Here is a 21,716-nt window from a genome sequence, read left to right on the forward strand (position 1 = left end):
TCTCCAAAGGATGGGATGAACACTAGGGTGGGAGTAGCAAGGGGACAGGACTCTGCATCCAGGGTCAGGGCAAGGAGAAGGTGGGACAAGTCACTTTGGAGGTGCTGAGCTGCTAGGTCAGTTCATCTTGCTGAGCCGCGTGCTTGGAGAGCTGTGCTGTTTTATCTCTGGCAGGGTTAGGCGGCATGGCTTTTGTGGGTAGACAACCCTCAGGCTCACAGTGAATGATAAAATATCACATTACTGTTAATTGCTTAAACTTAATGAAACAAACTCAGGTAGCTGCACTGTTGACTTTTCTAAACTTCTTACTGTCTAGTCTGTGGGGTGTATTTTCCAAAATCATATTACAGTATTTTAGAAATGCGTCAGCTAAGAGAAGATTGTTTCCTAATTCTGTATGACATCCAGGAAAATATGTAAAAGTGCCATATTTACTCAGTGATTCATGTACTGCTCATGTATATTCACATGCAATGCATACTAGACTTTTCTGTGACCTACGTTATTCGACTTAGAATGGATGGGCATTTTGTGGATAATACTTTAGGCATGGTTTGTATGAGTGTATATAACTACTTACATTAATCAGGTGCCTAACAAGTAAGACAATTCCAGAATATAAGCAAGGCATTTTACATTATTGCTCAAAAAGAATACAAATCTTCCTTGGTAACGGAAGCAGAGATGACAAAGAGTGCATCAAAAATAAGATGACAACAATAGTACATTAAGCCTGAAAAGCAAATCTACTTTGTGATCAAAATCTGGACATGTGCATCTCCCCCTTTGTCAAAAATTAGGATGGATATCTGTGCTGACCTCGTGCACCTAGCCAGACCAACAACTCTTGCAAATTCTGATTGGAAAGAGCCTGCTCCAAGTCTCATATCACATTTTTGGCACTTCCACTAATTCTTGTGCTTAAGTGGTGACGAGTCCTGTAAGAATGCCAAGGAAAAACTTTGAAATTTGACCAAATGGACAAACTTCTTAATTCTGTAGCAAGAATCTTAATATGATAACAGACCTGCGTAGTGTTACATTGCAATATAGTACACCCAGAAAAAATGGAAATAAAATGCTCTTTTCTAATGATGAACATTGTCAGACTGCAAAGTGATTATTTGTTTGGGAAACATTTTGTTTCTGGGTTACTTAAAGATCAGACATAACCATGTTTTGGGTTTGATCCCTTGGGAGGGAAGTCAAGAAAATATGCTTGAAAATACATCGTTAGACTTGACAGGATTTATAGCCACGTGGTCTCGCTTCCTGTGCACCTCTTTCCATCCCCTCACTCTGGCAGCAGCTCCATGGCCAGCAAAGAGGCCATCCCGGTGGGAGCAGCTGCCCCGCTCCGGTCCCCGTGCTCTGCCGGGGTGTGTGGGGGATGCTAGGGGCCCTGCCAGCCCTGGCTCCCGCACTGGCCCCCGCACAGCCAGGGGGGCATGAGGTCTCCAGCCTCCCCCGTGGCATGCCTGCGCTGCGAAGGGAAATGATGCTGTTAGCCCTTGCATCTGACGTAACCCCCTATAAATCTCCCGACCAAAGGCGATGGGCTCGTGCTGCCTGTGTTTGGCATGGTACGTTCTCCTCCTTTCTCTGCATCTTTAAGTTGGAAGCGATACTGTGTTTCAGGTTTGGTTTTTTTAATACCAAGACAACTGTCCAGCTGAGATGGAGCAAGAAATGCTCCTCTCTGGTCCCTGTGGTTCCAGGGAGAGGAGGGAAGTGGCAAGCACAGCATCCTGAGCCAGCTTCACCTCCGGATGTGCCCCGGCGGGGAGCTGGCATTGGGCATGTTCCACCCATGGGGCACAGCACGCCTCACAGAGAAGCAGGAGGAAGCCTTGCTGATGGCGCCTGCTCTTAACCTCCAGGCAGTTCCCTGTGAAGATGCAGAGGGCTGGGAAAGCTGGTCCGTTCCTCGCAGCACTTCTCCTTCCCACTGGCCCCGCAGGAGATACCATCTCAGGGCCGCACCCGGTGGGATGGGAATGACAGCACAGGCGAAACCGCCGCGGGGATCCCTGGGGTGATGAGATCATACTACCGGAGCAGATGTCACCCTGTTTACTGAGCGTGCTGGTGGCAGGAGAAGTTCACAGCCCAAGTTAGCTGAGCCCTGACAAACCTCTTCTTTCAGCAGTTTCCTGAATATACGTGCTGGGGAGCAGGAGTTAACCGGAGCAGATACTGTGCCCTGAGGAACCCCTGCCCCACACAACCCCACCAGCAGCAATTTCATCTGCTCACCAGCAAGCAGCAATGCCAGGGCCAGTTTGTCCTTCACCCCATGCCAAATAGCTCCTGGGAATTCCCAATAACCGTGACTGTTTGCTTGTATGTCTTCATATATTGCATTCAGTAGTGTGGGCGAGGGTAAGAAAATTCCATGTCTGTCCTCTTTTCTCCTTTGGAGCATACATGATGCCATGAAGATTCAGATGAATAAGAAGAGATTTCCAGTTCTCTTTTATTTCACCTGTGATTGCCTCAGAAATGCCCCTCATGCCAAGGGTGCAGGTCTTCCCCATCGCTGCCTCCATTCCCATGAGCAGCAGGAGTGTGGGAGCGATGTCCCACAGGTGAAGGCCAAGGCCGCCGCGGGAGCACGGAGGCAGGAATGGGTCTGCCAGGAGGGTGAGGATGAGCCCCTCAGCCTTCTCCCCACTGGGGCAGTTCCAGGACAGGACCAGGCAGGCAGTGTCCCGCTGGCGGGGCGGCAAGGCAGAGCAGGTCTCTGCAGGTCCACCTCCACCCATGGGCGCTCGCACACCCCGGGCTCAGCTCCCAATTCCCCATCATGCGTCCTGCCTTCATCATGTTCTTGTCTGCAGCACTGGGTGCAGAGGACAAATCCAGGCTGGACCTGCCCCGTCCCCACTGGGATCAGAGAGGGCTGGCGTGCCGCAGGGGGACGTGAGGTTTGGCAGATGTGCGATGGATGGCAGTGGCCTCAAAGCTTCCACATAAGGAAACCCAGACCTGTGTGAGGACCTCACTCCAGTGCTCTGGCTCCAGGCACATGTTTGAAGGATCTTGTGCTGGCAGAGAGGTTGCCTTTTTATCGCTGTCTCGATACTAAATAGGCCATGTTGTGACTGGGCTGTGGCTGACAGCTTTGGCTCTGGCGAGTAAACTGTGAGGCTGCTCGTGGTGGTTGGTGGGGCCATGCTGGGTCCTCACACATGGGCTGTCTGCAAGTGGACAAGTCTGAAATGGAGCTGGCTTTCAGAGCAGGGCTTCTTCCACCTGTCCTGGGCCAGGAAGGGCCCAAGTGTGCCCAGAGGTTGTGCTTCCGATGAGGAAACAAATGCAGTAACTTCAAGGAGTGCAACCGTCATGGCCAGTGGGGTTTGGTGGCTCTTGGCCAGGGCCAAATTCCCAGGTACTGCCATGGGCAGCACTGGCGAGGTGCGCCATCCCAGGGCATGGAGGAAAACACCTGTGTTGCAGGCAAGCTTGAACTGTTCTGTTATCAAGCACGATTTTATCAGCCCATCCTCTCCTCTGCTGCCAAGGCTTATGAAGTTGCACCTAAACTCGGGGGAGGTGTCTGGGTAGCACATCCAGCAGCATCCTTGGTGCGGCAAGGTGGCAGTGATGTAATGGCAAGTAATGGCAAGATGGTGCTTCCTTGAAAACCATTCGGAGATCAACAGGCCAAATGGGATGTGTGTGTCTGTGTCCCTTTACGCTGCTGCAATGTGTAACTTTATTCCCCCCGGGACCAAATGTTCCCCCAGGAACAAGACAGAGGTGGCATGGGAATTTGGGGCTGCCAGATGCACTGAGAGCCCCAGATCACGAAGAGATTTCAGCAAGGAGTCACTTGCTGGTGCGTGTGTTGCTGCCAGCCTGGTGTGATACTGCAGAACATGTGCTGACTTGATTTGTTGTGCTTTTACATTTCTGGAGTAAGAGGGCTACTAATCTGTCTGTCGGAGGTATTTTGTCACATAAATTTTATGGACTGTGGTAAATAAGTGTTGATGTTTTGCTGAATTAAAATTGAATTTAAATGTAACCCTTTTCTTTTGCCAGTTGGGGTCATGTGGCACTGTGCAACTGGCTTGTGGAGACTGCCTGCAGTTCTATTTATTTAGTAAAATATTTTGGCAAAGCTGTGGCATCCTGTTTCCTTGCTGTGAGCAGAGAGAAGAAAGTAGTTAAAGAAGCACAGAACTTCAGTACAGTCACAAGGTTACCCTTAGGAATAAGCTGCTGCTACAGCTAGAAGCTAAATGAGATTTTTACAAGTCCAGAACAAGTAGCAAATAAAACCACAGAGGGCAAAGTAATCCCCTTGGCAAAGAGTGACTTTAAGAAGCTGAAGTGCCAGGAGTGAATGCAGGCAGGATCGGTGCTGGCGAGGTCTGTAACCTCGTTTACCCCGTGTTGTCCCCTCGTCGTCCCTCTCCTGAGGCACACGATGCTGGGTGACGCAGGGGTGGAGTGTGAGAAGGACGGGCTCGTTGGGGTGGCATGCGGGACAGCTAGAAGGAGCAGAGCTGCACCTCTCTCCTGTGTTTTGAAGGTGGTGCCACCCAGGAGGCAGTTTCTTTGCCCGCTTGGCTGCAGCATCTCTGCGCTGGGTGTGCTGAGCAGAAGTCTGCCAGGATCAAAGGGAGAGAATTGATTATTTTCTTTAAATATAAGAAATCCATTGCTCCATCCTCACTATGAGATCTAAGTGTGCAACTTGTGGCATTTTGGGAGCACTGACCCTTCTCACTGTTGGCATCAGCGTGTCAGTACCTGTACGTGGACCCTGAGAAGAGTAAGACATGGTAAAATAAATACCATTACAGCTGTGCTCTCAGCTGGTGGCTACAATGCTCCTTGAAACCACAGCCTAATTTTGGGCGATTTTACTCCTGTTGCTTCAATGAGGTGAAAAGCTTCTATGAAGCCAAGGTCTTGGGCGTTTGTTTCAAACTGGACAACTTATCAGTGGCATGAATTGATTGAATAGAAGTGAAAAGTAACTTTCTGAGCTGGTGGAAATGGCTTTGCAAAGCCTGGCACTTGCCCAGTGGAAGAGCAACCAAGTGGTCCTGCCGGTTCAGGGCTGGATCGGCCAAATGGGTGGTGCCGGCTCCTCCTGCCCGAGCAGCCCTTCCCCGGAGCTCAGTGTGGATGCCCTGATAAGCTGCTGGAGGAACCGCCAAGCAGACACTTTTGCTTTCGCCAGCAATTATTTCTGCAGAAGTTGTGAAAGCAGAGAGGAACTGCTTCCAAACTGCTGATGGTGCCTGCAGTCAGCAACCAGCTGCACAAGGGGCTTGCCCCAGCCAGCGCCAGCATCCAGGCACCTTGGGCATCCATGGTCCAGCTCTGCCGCAAGAGCTGTGCCGTTTGTAACCCTTCCAGAGCTGTCAGATCCCTGAGCACCATAACCCACACTCTCCTGTGAGCACCCAAGTACTCACGGGTGTCTTCTTTGGGGGTGAGGCTGGGACTTGGTGAGTGAGCAACTGGTGCATCAACAGGAGCTTGAGCTTGCACCAGCTCATCAGTGGAGGTTTGCCATAAATCTCCCAAAGCGAAAGATCTTTCATGGGAAACCTGTAAAAAGGACCTGAAAGGAAAACTTGGGGCTCATCAAGCCACCAAGGGGGGCAAATGTAAGCTCGCAGGCCTGGAAAAAACTGAAGTGATGAGGTAGGGGGCTGCTTCCTGTGTGACGTGATGGTACCCATGGCAGGGAAAGGTGCTGCTGGCTGCTGGGGAAAGATGCTGCAAGGGTACCTGAGTGCTCAGGGGTTCTGTGGCATTTTTGTGAGCAGGGCAGCAGCAGCAAGGCAAACTCTGCAGGAGAGTAAAGGTTTGCGCAGTCATTGAAGAGAGGGCTTGCGGCCCGGGGAGTGAGGGACCGGTGAAAAGGTGTTTTGTTGGGACTTGGACTTCTCCTGGGCTCATGTTGACGCCGGCAGGGCTGGAGCTCTCCCTTGGCAGGGATCAGGGAAATGGAGGAAGCAGATGTGTTGCCATGGCAATGCAGGGAGCAGCCACCATCGGCACAAGCTGCCTTTTCTTCTGCCTTTCAGCCCAAGCTGAGAGCCAGCATCAGGGACTGTCTGCCTCAGGTGCCCTGGAAGACCCATGGCCACCCACAGCCAGGTGGGCACGGCTCACCCTGGGCGAGGTGGTGGGATAGGGGCACTGTAGCACCCATGCCAGTGGCCAGACTGCAGCTTGGGGCTCCCACTGCCACCCCCAGCACCAGGTTTGCTATTAGGACACTTGGGGCTTTCATTTAAAAAAAGCCTGTGTTTGCTGAAGTTTCTTTTTTTTCAGCTTTGCAGCTCTGATTCCCATTAGGTAGGCTTCAAGAGTTCTCATTCAGAAGGGCGCAGGAGGCTAAGTCACGCTCTCTGAGGGAAGTCACACCTAAATATGGAAAAATGTGGCTGCCCAAAACTTGCAGATTTCAGACCTGATTGGTTTTGTATCCCAGGTTTTGCAAAATATTTATTGGTTTGTTGGTTGGGGTTTTTTTCCCCCAAAAGTCAGGTTCCTTTAGCAGTCCAGTAGATGACCTAAATGGTAAGTTTCCCAAAGCTTGTCTCCCCCTTGTGCTCCTGGCACCCCAAGGCTGGGTCACAAGGCACCAGGTGTCCCCATGCATCATCTCAGCAGAGAGGGCAACAAGCCTTAAAACACAAGGAAGGAGGGCCACGTGGCAGAGGGCAGGCGAGGCCAGTTGAGGTGCTCCCAGTGTCACTGATAGCTCTTCTCTTCACAGCTGCAGGTGTGCTCAGTCCTGACAAGAACTGGTTGTGTCTGTCTTGGTCTTTGGCCCATGATATTTTAAACAGGGATTAGAGGATGAGGAATAATTGCTGATTGAACTAATCAGTAGGCTCCAGGGGTAGGATGTTCAGTAGTGTGATCGGATCCCTCTGCCTCAGACCCTGTGGGTGGCACAGGCTGCTTCCTCCTCCTTCGGCTCCTTTCTGCATCCTTCGGCTGGGGGTGAACAGTAACTACAATGTGATGGTCAATCCAAGCAGCCAAAAGGAGGTGAGAAGACCCCTACCCAAATGACTTACAGTTGGATACCGCTGTCCCTGGGTGTTCAAGGGTGCTTGATCCCAGCGGTTGGGTGTAACACTCCATATATAGAGCACCGGCCAGCTGAAAAATTGTAGCCAGGATTTTGGTATGGGCTGAGACACTATCCAAACAAAAGTGAGCAATGTGCCCCCAAGTCAATCATTAATAATGTGTGTGAGGATGTTTTCCCTTTACAACAGCACAGTCGAGCCTTAGCCTTATCTAAATCTCATTTAACTAGCTTTCCAAGAAAGTTTTAAAAAGTGACTGGAAACTGCATTGAAATCCATCCATTTGAGCTGTAATTTCATCCAGTACTTATTTAGAAGAAGTTATGCCTCAGAGATCTGCCTAATGTATGAGCGTGTTTTCCTTACACATTGCCTGCCTCGACATTATTCCATCGGAGATCACTCAGCTGTTGGGGATCTGTGATAATGATGATTTAGAGACGAGGCCAGCAAGGAATTCAGACAGAGTACAAACAAATGGCCCAAAGCTACATCCACCCCAAGCGCACTTCCATTTTTCACACCCTTTTTCTCTACCGTGTCAAAGGCTCATTGCATTCCATAAGTACATACTTACAGTTGCTTCAGCCCTCCAAGGGAATCCTACATTAAGCCATCTCGCATTATATAAGAAACATTTCCAGTTTTAGGAGCCTTTAAAGTGAATTCCATTAATGTCGCGCTTCTCCTAGCCCTGCAGCTCTCTCACTGGGTTTTGATCCCATCTTCACGTGTGCCTTGGATGCTTTGGTTGCCTTCCAAGATAGTGAGACTGATTCCCTGTTTTTTAATAACATGGTGTCCCTGAGCACTTTGTTTTCAGGTCTTTAATGTATTATTTGCCATGGGTGCACAGACAATGCAATAGATGCCAGATTTATTGCGCCTTATGGAGCATTCTGTGAATTTTTTCCCCATTGCAGTCCACATGAAGAAGTCTGTTTATTCTGCAAAACTTCAAAGCACTCAAATTTAAACATTTTGCTTTCCCTTTTATGGCTGTGGAAAAAAGAGGTGAGACCTCAGGGTGTGGGCTTCTTCCACAGCGTCACTGACGGGCAGCAGATATTACGGAAACCAGGGACACACCAAGCGATATCGTACAAGGGTAGCGGGCAGGGGCTGAGGCGAGGAGCACGCTGAGCAGTGTCGCTGTTGGAGGTAGCAGGAACTGAGAGGCCACAGCCCTCCCACAGCGCTGGCTTGTGTAGTAGGGGACGAGTGATTGTCCCTTTCTGGATTATGACCCTTTCTGGGGTGAAAAAAGCGGAATTCACTAAAGATGCTGCTGGGGGCAGGGTTGGAGAAGCCTCTCTCCTTCCCTTACTAATTAACTCACTGGGCACACACTGAGCATGATGCCGGCCATTGCCCCAGGAGGGGGGTTGTGTCTGGTCCCACGTGTGGGACACCCCTACCAAGAGGGCTCCCTGGGACAGCCCTGCCAGGGCTCGAGCTACGTATGGAAGTCAGGGCCAGGTACCCACCATCTCAATCGCTGTGCTGCGAACAGCCAGCCTGTGACCCTGCTGTCCCCACCCCCACCTTTGGCATGGGGGAGCGTTTAGAGGAGTTTGTCAAACTGACAAGAGGTGATGTAAAATACTCCGAGATCCTCAGGTGAAATCCACTGAGAAAATAACCTGTTAGAGCTCTGCCTTTCAACAGACTTTCCTGAAAATCTCTCTCACGACTCCATGTGCAATAACGCAAGGGTGTATGCAGCCGGCAGTGGTGGTAAGGGGGTCTTGGCACTTTCCACGTGTTAGAGAGCCTGATTCGAGTTGCATATACACCAGATAGCAATTAAGCTGACGTGCCATGGTAGGAAATGTAGTTCCATCCCTGGTATAAAGATAATCTCTGCTTCTTCTCCACTGCTTTAAACAGTACCACCGGCGCACATTCCCAGATGTGTCCACACTCACCCAGTGATGTGAGAGGAGCTCCCCCCAGCTCCCCAGGCTGGGCAGGGGCTGCATACACCCGCCAAGTCCCTCCAAGGTGTCTGCAGCTGAGCGAAGTTCTCCAGCAGCGGGGCTGCAAAAGGGGCTGGCAGAGGCTGGGTACAGCTGGTAGGTGACACAGCACCACAGGAGGCCTTGGCAGTGTAGATGCGCCCTGTGTCAGCAGCGTTCCCGTTCGGTTTGCTTGCTCTTGGGCTTGCCTCCTCTTCCCTCAGCTTCTGCCCCGTGAAACCCTGGTTGTGACCGTGCCCCAGCCTCGCTGCGGCCAGCTCTGCGCTGCCCCGCTGAGCCGTGGGGCTGTGGCCGGGTCCCGCTGGGTGGGAGAGCAGCACCCAGTGGGGTCATAGACACCAGAGCAGGGTGTTGGATGGGGTCCAGGGCAGCAGGGCTGTGCGGTTTTTTGGGGTCAGGGAGCCCGGGCTCCCATCCCTCAGGGGGTACCTGGCTGGCTATGGGGAGCACAGCAGCCCTGGCCCCGGGGTGTGTGCCCAGGAGGGCTACAGGGACCCACCTGCAAATGGCAGTGCTGAAAGCCTGGGTGGGGGAGGACGGAGGCTTTCCTGCTGTTCTTGGTTTCTGTCTTTTCTTCATAATTAAAATCTGACAGGTATCTAGGGGAAGCTCTTATCCTTGATATCATTCCTCTTAAATCTTTCTCTTTTTCTTCACCGTTTGCTTTGAAAGGTTTTTTTTATTCCCTTGCCTGTTTCCCAAAGCTTCTCCCTTTCCTCATTCCCCCTATCATTGAGGAAGGAAAAAAAGTCCCTAAACTGAAAACAACAACAACAAAATAAATAACCCAGACTTACAGGAAAAGCTCAGCTATTTTTGAACTTCCTCTCCCTAACTTTATTTCTGGCCGCTTCGATGCCCAGTGTCTCCTGCCGCCCACCTCCGGGCTTGGGCGTGTTCACAGGCGCAGCCGGAGGGGTGCAGAGCCAGGGCAAGCCGGGGCCCTCCTGGGGCACACTAGCCTCGCTGCCTCCTCAACTGGTCAAGGTACTTCCCTGAGGAGCGGGGAAAAGGGAGGTTTTTGCTGCTGTTAAAAAGCAAAGGAAGTGCCTTAGCTAGCCAGGAAACTCTCGTACGAGCAGGGTACAGAAGCAGTAGCTCAAATGCTCACCAAATCAGAGTATCCAAAAAACTATGGCATAATAACAGCCCGATATCACATCACCTTAATGGGTGTGCTGGGTTCACAGGCTGATAACATAAAAAATGAGCAACTATCAAGTCGGGTGAGGAAATAGTGTATTTCCCTGACTGTTTCTCAGTGCTTGCCTACATGGTTCTTTTTCCTGCTTTTGCCTTCTTTTTCCTGCAAAACTAGTTTTTTAAGCAGGGTTATCATGGCCCAGTCAGTGAATGCCTCACTCCCATTTGCTTTCTGCAGCTCTTTCACATTTGGATCCTCTGTTAATAAACAGTCACTTCCTTTTACCTCCCTGTGGGACTATGAGAGAGCCTGCGGGCAAAGGGAATTGAAAGCATCATCTTTCCTCCGCCATTGAGCTGGAAAGAAAAGCCTCCTGCAAAGCCCGTGGGACGCAGTGCTTGTAGGAAACTCAGCTCAGCTGAGGCTGGGGATAGCGCAGGGATGAAATGATGCACAGAGGGAGCAGGGACACAGGTGGCTGCTGGAGGAGGGGTTGGCCAAGGGGGATGGCTTTTCCTCCAAAAGATGATGGAATCATCTTATGCAATTCTCCCCCTTCGTGTACAGAGAGGAAGAAATCTCTATCAGCTGCCAGAAAAGACTCATGTAGAAGGAAGAAGGTGGATCTAAAAAGCAAACTACAAATCAGGACTAAAGGGTTGTACCTTCCTCCTCCTTTACTATGCAGGAAGAACATTAGAATTGAAAGCCAGATTATTTTTTGTGAAGCAAATTGCAAATAACTGGAGGGCTTCAAGTGCCTGATCTATTTATAATAAAACCAGTGGGAGGTTTAATTTGCTTATTTTCCTAGCACTTAATAAAATATCTGGCAAACAGAAGTGAGAAAACCACTTATGTTAAAAATTTTGTGTTTTCACTTCTTCTACAAGCCTTTAACTGAAGGCTCTGCTCATCCTGGGAGACCATAAAGGGAGACTGGAAATTTGGAGAGTTGAAAAATAAATGTACAAGCAAAACCTCTGTGAATAAATCTTTCATGCCTTAATTTTTGTCGACAAAAGGCAAACCCCCCAGTTCTTCCAATATAATTTCACATCACTTTAACAAAGAACCAAAGAAAAAAAAGAAAGGGAGAGGTCTTTAAAAAGTGCAAATCCCCTTCCACTTCAGTCAGCTGAGCGGATGCCAGCAGAGCCGTTCACTGGAGGAATTTCCATGAGGAAGCCCTGAAATATGCTGAAACTCATTTATTCTCCAAGGCCTTCTGTAATATTTTAAAAACGTGGTTGAGGGTATCTGAGAGGTCCAGCCAGGCTGGTGGCCTGGCAGTGTGAGACCCAAAGGACAGGGGCTTGCTGCACAGGCAGCAGGTGGGCAGTGGAATGACTGCCACCACTCGCTTGTCCTTCAGCAGCCCCGGGTCCCCTCCGGGCAGTGTGAGGGCAGCACTGCGGGAGCTGTGCCCACCTGAGAGCTTGCTGCAGTACACAGCTCAGGGAACATGGGACCTGGGAGAAAAAAGACATGCATCTCTTTATTTGCACATTTATGTATATTTGAAATGTATGCAGGACTTATGTAAGCCTTAGAATCCAGAAGGAGGATGAGAAGGATTTGAAGAGCTATGTTTCTACAATGCACGTGAGTTATACATACCTTTTCCTTCCCATATACTATACAATTGCACTTCTCCTATGCAGACAGGCTGAGGGAGTTGGGGGTGTTCAGCCTGGAGAAGAGAAGGCTCCAGGGAGACCTTATAGCGGCCTTCCAGTACCTAAAGGGGGCCTACAGAAAAGCTGGGGAGGGACTTTTTACAAGGGCATATAGTGATAGGACGAGGGGGAATGGCTTCAAACTGGAAGAGAGTAGATTTAGATTAGATATTAGGAAGAAATTCTTCACTCTGAGGGTGGTGAGACACTGGAACAGGATGCCCAAGGAAGTTGTGGAAGCTCCATCCCTGGAGGTGTTTGGGGCCAGGCTGGACGGGACTTTGAGCAACCTGGTCTGGTGGGAGGTGTCCCTGCCCATGGCAGGGGGAGGGGGAACTAGATGATCTTCAAGTTCTCTTCCAACCTAAACCAATCAATGATTCTATAAAGAGTGAGGGTCTTTGCACCAACGGTGCTGAGGGCCACAGTGTTGCTTACCCTGCACTGCAGTGAGCCATAGGACTGGCTGTGTTGGTGCAGGTTAAATGAGAAAGCCAAAGTGGCAGGTGCAGGGCATTGGCCTGGGATGAGTGCTATGCTCAAATGAGTTCACTGCAGCCGGGTACTAAGCTCTCTGCCCTGCGCAGCATGTGGAGCCCGTGCAAATGGGACACTTTGTGCCTGGTAAGTGGTGTTGTGGAGAAGGCAGCTATGCTTTCAGGGTCTGGGTCTCCATCCTCCTCTGGAATAGGATGTCCCTGCTGCTGTACACCCTCTTTTACTGCATGTGGAGCCCACCTTCTACTTGCAGACTCCTTCCCACAGCCTTGCATTGCTCTCTGCAGCTCCTGAGGCCCTTCTACTGGCTGGCTTGAACATAAGGGCTTTGACCTTCATTTGATTTTCTATAGGAAGCCAGAGAAGAAAATGGAGGATACAGTTATAAGCTTGTGGTGCTGTTGATGGGGAGAGTTGATGCCTCCTGGGCACTGAATGCTTTGTGTGTGTATGGGCTGCAGTGCTGATAGGCAGTAATTAATGAAAGGTGCCTGTAACAGAGAATGAGCAGTCTCAAAGACGGGCAGAGTATCCTACTGAGGAGGTGAAGGGAAACTAATTGTATGTGTGGGTTTTTTTGGTTGTTTTTTGTTGTTGTTGTTCATGCGCTGTGCTCCCTTAGGATGGTCTTTTCTGCTGGTCTTTCTTCAACTGTTGGTTCCCACACTATTCAACATTTTTTCTAATGCAAATGAGCGCCTTCTCAATGTCTGGACAATTCTTGGGAAGCTCAGAGAAATGTTGATGCCCTAAGGGCAGGGAATTTTCAAAACCCCTATGTAAGTAGCTGATGATCAAATCCTAGCAAGTTGTTTGTCTGTGTCCTGGTTTCTCTCATTTACCTGACATTTACCCACACTCTCTATTGGTGTTGCAGCGGCTGAAAGAGGCATCTGGTCTGTGTCAGCTTTTATCTGCCTTTTTTCTTCCTACTGTGCCTCATTACGTATGCTCGCTAATTCAATTCAGATTTGAAAGGAAATATATGAGAAATTAACATCAGCAGCTGCAGGAACTCCATGGGAGAAGAAATCCATGAACTAATGGAGTTAGCGGCAATGCAAAGCCTAGACATGACTGCAAATTACTTCAGCACATGTGAATCTGAAAACAGAGAGAGGGTCCAAGAAACTGGAAAGGAGTCGGAAGAAAAATACCTGACTGTCAAGTGGCATTTTCCTTGCTCCTCTCCAGGCTGCAGGTAGACTCAGAGCAGAGTACGGCATCTTGCAGAGCAGACACCGGCAGGAAGACACGGCGGTTGCCATACTCAGTAATGCAATAGCAAAGCATGTCAGACTTGTTCACGGTGCATGGGAGCTGCCACCAGGACCCGGGGCATGGTGCCAGCAATTTCCTCAATCCCTGGGGGCGCCCGGGGCTGCGTCCCAGGTGCCTGCGCACCCCAGGCCCTCCTGCCTGTGCCGTGGAGCAGGGATGTGGCCGTGAGGAGCTTGCCATGGCCATCCTGCGCTCGGCTCCTGCGGGACGGTGGGGTCCGAGTAATTGCACACTTTGAGCAATGTTACTACAGATATAGAGACAGCTCCAAAAGAGCACTCTGCCTAATTGCAGATTTGGGTGGCTGATGTCAGGATTAAAACTGCAGCTGCTTCCCCTGGGAGATCTGTGAGGTGGCTGTGCCGCCTCCCACGGTTTGTAAGAGTCCACCCCAGCCCCGGGCACCAGGGTGTTGGGGACACTGCACATGTTGTATTGCAGCTGGATGTTCCCACTGCCTTTGTTCTTCTTTTCTTGTTTGGGTTTTTTTTCCCCTCTTTTTCTTTTTTTTTTTCTTTTTGAGACAAGTGACATAAATATTCCCTAGCATTGGGGAGCCACATCTGTTTTTTTAAGACTAGACATCTCTTACCTAAATGCTTAGAGCAGTTTCCTAAGAGAGCTATGCTTATACAAACCTCTTGCTGGTAGCCGGTGCTACCAGCTGGGACTCCCAGGCTGCCCTGAAGCCAGGGGACAGACTGGGGACATCCCACAGAGGGGTGCCAGGGAGGGGCATGCCAGGCATAGCCCAAGTGACAACAGCCAGCACACAGAAAGCCCGCAGCTTTATCAAGCTGCTCAAGGTTACAGCTTCTGTGCTGCAGCTTGCACAAAATGAGGAGAGTGCTTCAGCCAGGAGAAACACTGCTCTCTTTAACTGGGGTTTGTGTTTGGCCAAAATAGATAAAACAGGTACCTGCAGGTTATCAGGATATGGTTACGCTGCCCAGGAACACCATGCAAAGTGCTGGCAGCGTGAGGTAAAGAGAGTCTTTAAATAATTTGGCTGAAAAGTAGCCCTAGATCTGCAATTCTTACCGTAGCCCTGCACTGTAATGCCATTGCAAATTGTTCTTTTTATCTTGCTGATTATGAAAGCAACAGCAAAGTTTTTCTTGGTGTGTTGTGTTTGGTTTTTTTTCTTAGAAGGAAAAAAAGATGGACCAGTGCTTTGCAGGCACTGTGGAGATAAGAGGATGTCCGTGGCCACAAAATTCCATCTCTTCTGTTGTCTTTCTGGTCCCTTTTCCTGGGGCCCTTGCCCAGCTCAGCCGGCGAGGCTCAGTGTGGTGAGCTCCAGTACCACGTGTTAGACTTGCTGGGAGGTAAGGCGGTGAGGGCTGAGCATGAGGGACCTTCTGTCCTGAGCAACTCTTCCTGACTGACGTACTGGAACAGGAGTCCTGACATGGAAGCTATCACAGCATGAAGATCGCAGCTCCTGGAAACCAGCTGGTCTCCAGAGCTGGGGTGTAAAGCCACCAGCCCCACAGGGCATACCCATGGTGTACGTACGGTCCAGGACAGCCCTGCAGTTCCCTCCTGTCCGGCAGATTCGTGGCAAGTGCCCTGGGACGATGGCAAGTGCAGATGCAGCCAGGGCTCCGCCAGGGGCTGTTTTATTGACCCAAGTGTCCCGGGCAATCCCAGACCACGCCAACTGCTCTGTCTCACACTGGGAACGAGACTAAAGGAAGTTGCAGAGATTTTTAGACCTATATTGCCATCCCCACCCTTCCCTTCACCCCATATACTGGATTTGCTCATGGCACAGCGAAGGGTGCCCAGGAACCCCCCCACCACAGCCCTGCGATGGCTGGGTGCTGTAGCATCAGGGTTAGGGCTGCTTAGGGACAACGTGCAACTCCAGAGCAACAAGCTGGCTCCAGGTTCTGGGAAGGAACCTTTGGAATGAGAAAGTAATGGGACATCATGGGGTTTGGGTACCCACTGGGGAAGCAAAGATCATCAGGAATGACCTGGCTCAAGGGGCCGGATTCCTGCAGGCAGAAGTGAAATAGGTTTGGTGACAGGAGCCAGATCAAGTTATTTCAGTAAATTGCTCCATTTACAGGTTTGTTTTGCTTTATGAATGTCAAGTGTGGGTTTGGGTTTTTTGCTTTGCTCTGTTGCTGTTGGACATTGCCTCTGGGAGTTACTTTGCTCAGACCTGTTGAGATGCCCAGCTGTAAGGCAAGCAAGCACAGAAAAGTCCTTATAATGAAATTTTCCAGGATACTAAAAGATTAATTTATTTTTGTTTGCAGAAAATGACCAAGCAGAAGCATGCTTTTATGTAAGTGGAAAAAAGAGGCTAATAGGAATTGTCTGTAAATGCCAAGGAATAAGGTCTAGTAGAGAGTGTTCCTTTTCAGGTACACTACTGCAAATCTTTAGTAGACGAAGTGTAGGCAAAAGGAGTTGCTAGGATTGCCAGCACTGTGCCATTATCTACATCTATAAAAAAAGGTCAAATGCCTTTAATGGGATTAAAGAACAGAGGTCAGACCTGTTTTACAGCAACTTTGGACTATCCAGAGAGAGACACTTGGACTCCAGGCATCAATAACAGATACAGATAATGCAGCAGGAGCAAAAGAGAGATGTCCAGGAGTTTTTGAAGAATAGAAAAAGGAATTTAAAACAGACTCCTTGGAATGTAACTTGAAAAACAGGTAAGTAGAAAAAAAAGGAAACAAATGCAAATGTTTCCACTTCTTCAAAAATGATGATGGTTCAGGTGTGTGATGAGCAGCCACCGTCTCTGAAAAGCAGGCAAAATATTAAATCAAAGAAAAAGGAGAATGTATGTACATATGTATGCACTTTGAAAGCTTCCTGTTGAATTATAAATACCTTTGGATCATAAAATATAGAGCCTGTCAGTGGTTTCTATCGAAGTTTGAACATGCAATTTCACTTGTTCACAGCACAGCCTGTGTGTGCTATCACATTAAAACGAGAGAGAAGTAAGAAAGACACAGAAACATCCTGTAGGTAAAAAAAAACCCACAAAACACAGACCCGACTGACAGACTAAGTAATTATTAATGGGAATCTCAGCATGGATAGGTGTGTGGAGCAGACTCCTCTAGGAATTGGCTTTTATCACGCAGCAGTCAATAGATGAATTGCAAGAGGTAAGGTTCTTTCTTCCCTTGGAAACGTGGGGAGGTTAAAAATGTGAAAGCTCATCTATAACAGCCAGCAGCTGGCCCGGTGCAGTATAGATGCTGCGATGGGACGCTGCTGCTGTGCTGGCAGAAGCAGTGGCTTGCAAGGCTCTCCCATGGGCACCACTGAAAGGAGGACTGCTGGAAATACTTGAAGCTGTCATGGGGTGGGGGGCACCTGGCCCTGAGGAACAGCATGCTGGGGACAGGCAAAGCACCCAAAAGCTGCGAGTTTGGGAGCAGGCAGCCCTTCCAGCACTTCCTCTATGCCATGTGCTTGGGCTTCTGCCTGTAGCTGGAGAAAGGATGTGCCAGGATGGGCTGTCACAGCTATGGAGTCAGGGAAGTCTATGGGGCTAAAAGATGTTAGCCTTGTGAGCACTTGGGGAGCCACAGGCAGGGAGGAAAGTGGGGCTGTGGGTGCCATGATGCTGGCAGGGCTGGTGGCAGCAGCAGGCTCTGCCCACCCTGGGCCGTTGGTCTTTGTTCCAGGCCAGCGAGACAGGACCAGCAGGGGACAAGCCTGGACACGGCCCCACCTGCAGAGGGGTCATGCCAGGCCTGGGAGCTCCCCAAAATGGAGCTGCTTGGCCACGGGCAGGGATGCAGGTCTTGGGGAAGGTGGTGTCTGAGTGCACCATCAATCTTGACACAAGCATGAGGAGGGAGGACATAAAGTCTTGGTCCATCATGTGGAATGTGTGTGAATGAATGAGATGTGTTGGATGGTTTTTCCCATCCACACACACAGCTTGTCGGCAGCTGCTGTTACTTTAGGGACCCAGGAAGGGTTGCTGAAGACCTCCTGCCATGGTGGAGAATGCAGGATGGGGGGTGGTTCCACTGGTCTACAAAGCCTCCATTTATGGTGACAATGATAGCCCACCTGCAGGCTGATGTCCTGGCCCAGCCCCAGCCCCAAGAAGGTTCCTGATGCCCGGGGCTGCCCCTGGTGCCTCCTGCCCTGCCCTGCTCCCTGGCAGGGGTGGTGGGACAGGTTCTGCTTGCTGGATCCTGCCCTGCTGCCCCAGGGACCCCCCATGGCTCCCACCTCCCAGGCAGCCCCTGGCCCCAGTGACCTGGAGGACGAGGAAACTATGGGCAAGACAGTCTCATGAACTGCAGGCAGCAAAGAAAAATTTCTGGCAGAAATTGTACAACTGAATCTTACGTCATGACTGTTGTCTGTAATTCAGGGAGGAAAACTGTGACACGAGCAGGAGACAGGGTGTACAGAGCAGCAGGGAACTACCACATCTGCAGGCACAGCCCAAAGAGCATGGAGGTCTGCCCAGGAAGGAAGAAGAGCTGCGAGCAGCTCAGCAAAGGTGGAGGAGGAAGCAGCTCTGACGGAAACGGTGACCTGGATTCTCAGATCACTGAATTGCAGGAAGACTTGGAGTCTAAGTGAACAGCCGGCAAAAAAGCCAGTAGAAACTCAAATTAGAGCCTGATGAGAAACTGCAAGTCCTTCACCCAGCAGCAAAGCTTTCTGGAAGGAGAAAAAGGATGGCACTGTCTGAGAAAACAACTTTGAGGTCAAGCTGGACAACAGCAGAGGCTTTCCTAAGCACTGGGAAAGGAATCTAACTGAACCAGCAGAAAGTTTCTCAGCTGGACAATATGCAGAGCAGATCCAGGAGGCAAACCTCAACACGTGGCCAAGGCAGGCAGAGACAGTTACACTGCCCTGGGAACGCAGGGGACAAAGCGATTGTCCCCTAACTCTGCAGACATTCCTCCTACATTACTAAAGCTCTGCAGCCTCAGTAAGTGGGAACTGGGTCATTCAGTAATTATATATCATTATTACATGTAACTGTATCATATGGACATCTTTTATTGATTTTCGTTGCTGCTAAGAAGGAAGTACTGCGATATGAAGCCATTAATACAGAGACATGTACGGATTTCTAGCAGCAATGAGTTAGAGCTCTATAAAGGGAAAACCCTCCTGCTCTGGAGAGTTAGTGTGTGTGTTTGTGATGCCCAGAAAGGCCTTGAGACAAGGTGTCTGAATGACTGGAAGGCCCACAGGAAAGGCTCATGCTGCAGCACACCTTCAGATCTCTATGGTTTACTGGTGCAAACCTTCATGTGGATGCACTTGCACTGACCAGCGAGACTTCCATCTGTTTAGCTTGTCTTCATGGATGTAAAAAGCAAGTTAAACCCACTTAATATTATCTGGATTCAATACACACCAGATGGAGTCAGGTGGTTTAAAGCAGCTTGAGGCCAGACTTCTTGCCTCTCCTGCTAGCAGAATGTGCTGCTCAGAGCAAAGGCCTTCGATGTAGCCGTGCTGCCACCTGTCCCTTGGTGGGTTAACCTGCAAGCTGCCTTCTTTATACCACCCACATTTCTCTCAGGGCGGTAATTCATTTTACCCCATCCTGTGCCCAGGGCAGTCAGTGCTTTCAAACCACTGCAGCCTGCCTGTCACCCTCTATGCGTGGTGGGCATCTTCCTGACCCATCGCTGCTCAGTGTGGTCCTCTCCACACCTGCCTATGCACAGCTGACAAGCTGATGGGGCGATCCGGGGTGTGTTTCGCAAGGCTGGGTGCCAGAGCAGCTGGCAGCAGTGCTGGGGGAAGGTGAAGGAGGCTCTCCTGGTCCAGCAGAGGCTGCTCGTGCTGTTGCCTTTATAGTAGAAAGCACCTGGAGATCCTGAAGCTGGAGCCTTGTGCAACCCCAAGGAAGACATCCAGAAGTCCTGAGTGATCCATCAGCTGTCATCAAGAGACAGACCGACATAGCTGTGGTGGGTGACCAGTGCAGGCAGAGCAATGCACCGGGGCAGACCTGGCCAGCAGCAAAGACTGCTATTAATAAAACACTATAGTAAAAAGCTGTAGGTAGGCAGCACTTCATCGTGTGATGCTCTTGCTAAGCAGGTGAGTGCTATCTCTCAGATCCCTCACACAGCACCAGAGGGGGTAACGCCACTCTGTTCAGTCACAGCAAACCTGCCTTTGATAGCATGGAATAGCACCGAGTTTTCACCTGTCACTTTGGAAGGCATCAGTATGGAGAGACCCTAAAGAGAGAAAACAGAGGATCTGGGAGCTGTAGCTCACTAGGAGAGAATCCCAGCACTTGCTCACACTTTTTTCCTCTCCTCTCTGCTGGGTCTCTGAATTAACCATCTCTTGTTCTCCACTTCCATCTCTAGGACTTCAGGTCAGCAGTACATCCTTAGGTGCCCTCTCTGCTCTCCAGCTGCTGCTGCTGCATGGACCGGTCTCCTGAGGCCCTACACTGTGTCTGGCAGCTCTGTGCAGTCTCACAAACCTTGAGGTGTTAAAGTGGTGGCAAATTGTGCCCTGCTTCTTGGCAACCATACTGCCAGCTCCTCCTCCGTTTCCTGTGGGCCCTTCCTGTCTTCTTCTTTGGCTTCCACCCAGGCCTCAGTGGCATACCAAGAAGTTGCAAATGATCTCCAAAATCTCAAACATTTTGCTAGAGTTGTGGCTGCTGGCAGAGTCCACGTTAAAGCACAGCTACTGCAGTAGTGAAGCAAGCAGAGAGGGCTGATGCTGCCGGGTCTGAGCCCTGCATGGCTCACTGTGACACCGAGAGAGCAGCTCCTCCCTCTCCTCAAAAGGAAAGATCTGGAAAGAAAATGATCAACTAGAAATGTGTGTTCGCAGGAGAAAGAGTTTCATTTGTTTGTGGATTCAGCTGCCCAGCACAAGCAATATTCATTAGCACTGGCAGGTAAGGGCACAACACGGTGTCTCATCTTTGCTTCCACTGGTTATCCATCCCCTCAGGTGAGTGAGGGCAGGGGTCTAAATGGGATAGGTCCCTCCCATGAGGGAAGGAGTTGCATGAGCTGAGAAGTCCTTGCAATTTCCTTCATCCCTAACTTGAGGATACATCCATTAACTGTGTGCAGGTTTGGGTTTTTTCCTGTGCCTTTCTTCCTCCCTTCTCACCCTGCTAGTCTCTTTAAATATTCAGGTGTATAAATGCTTTCCTGACCACAAAAGTCAATCAGAAAGAAAACAGAAGTTAAAAACACGGTGTCATTCTGAAGTTCATTCATGGTGTGGGTATAAACCAGACACAGCTTTAACAACAAAGCACATTTTCTCCTGTGGCCGCCTCTCTTATCAGTAATGGAAACAGGAAAATACTGCCTTTTTCCAGAGCATTATCGTGAATCCTCGGAGTAGCAGTGATGGTCCCGGAGTGCAGTGCCAGGGTGACCTTTAAAGGCCTAAAAAACCTTGCCTGCCCGCGGTGACAGGGGGCTGCACTGTGACTGGTACCAGCGGCAACAGTGGGGACTGACCACAAGCTAAAGCCAAAGCTCGAGTGTCCCATCCCCACGCGTGAGCTGGTGGCCGTGGCCTCCCAGCACTGCCCCACCACCACCACCACCACCAAAAAAAATCCCGGTCGCCGCCACCCGCACCGTGTCACCACGCCGCGGTCCGCAGTGGCACCTGCTGTCGGGGCCGGGCAGCGCCGCCGTCCCGCTGCACTACAACAACACTTCTATTAAAAAAAAAACAACAACCACCAACAAACAAGTCCGTTTGCCAGTGGCCAGGGGCAGTTTATTTCACTTGACCCAGCCAATGTTGGTAGGATTTAAGCTGGATTGCGAACCGAATTCCTTCGTTTCAGTGGGAGTTTTGCCTGCCTGAGAATCTGACCCATTAATTGACGGGTCAAATGACTGCAGAAATACCTTCCCACACATGCTCAGTGGATGGCTATGCAACAGCTCATGGGGATGGCTTGCATGGAGCCCTGACCCAGATCAGAGAACAGTTGTAGCTGGAGGAGAGTTTATTTCCAAAGCTCAGTGATCCTTAAAGTATCTTTGCAGTAAACATTTCTCCTTCACAAGTTTCACTTATTCCAGTT

This window comes from Charadrius vociferus, unplaced genomic scaffold (assembly GCF_000708025.1).
Source record: "Charadrius vociferus isolate BGI_N301 unplaced genomic scaffold, ASM70802v2 scaffold163, whole genome shotgun sequence".
Taxonomy (NCBI): domain Eukaryota; kingdom Metazoa; phylum Chordata; class Aves; order Charadriiformes; family Charadriidae; genus Charadrius; species Charadrius vociferus.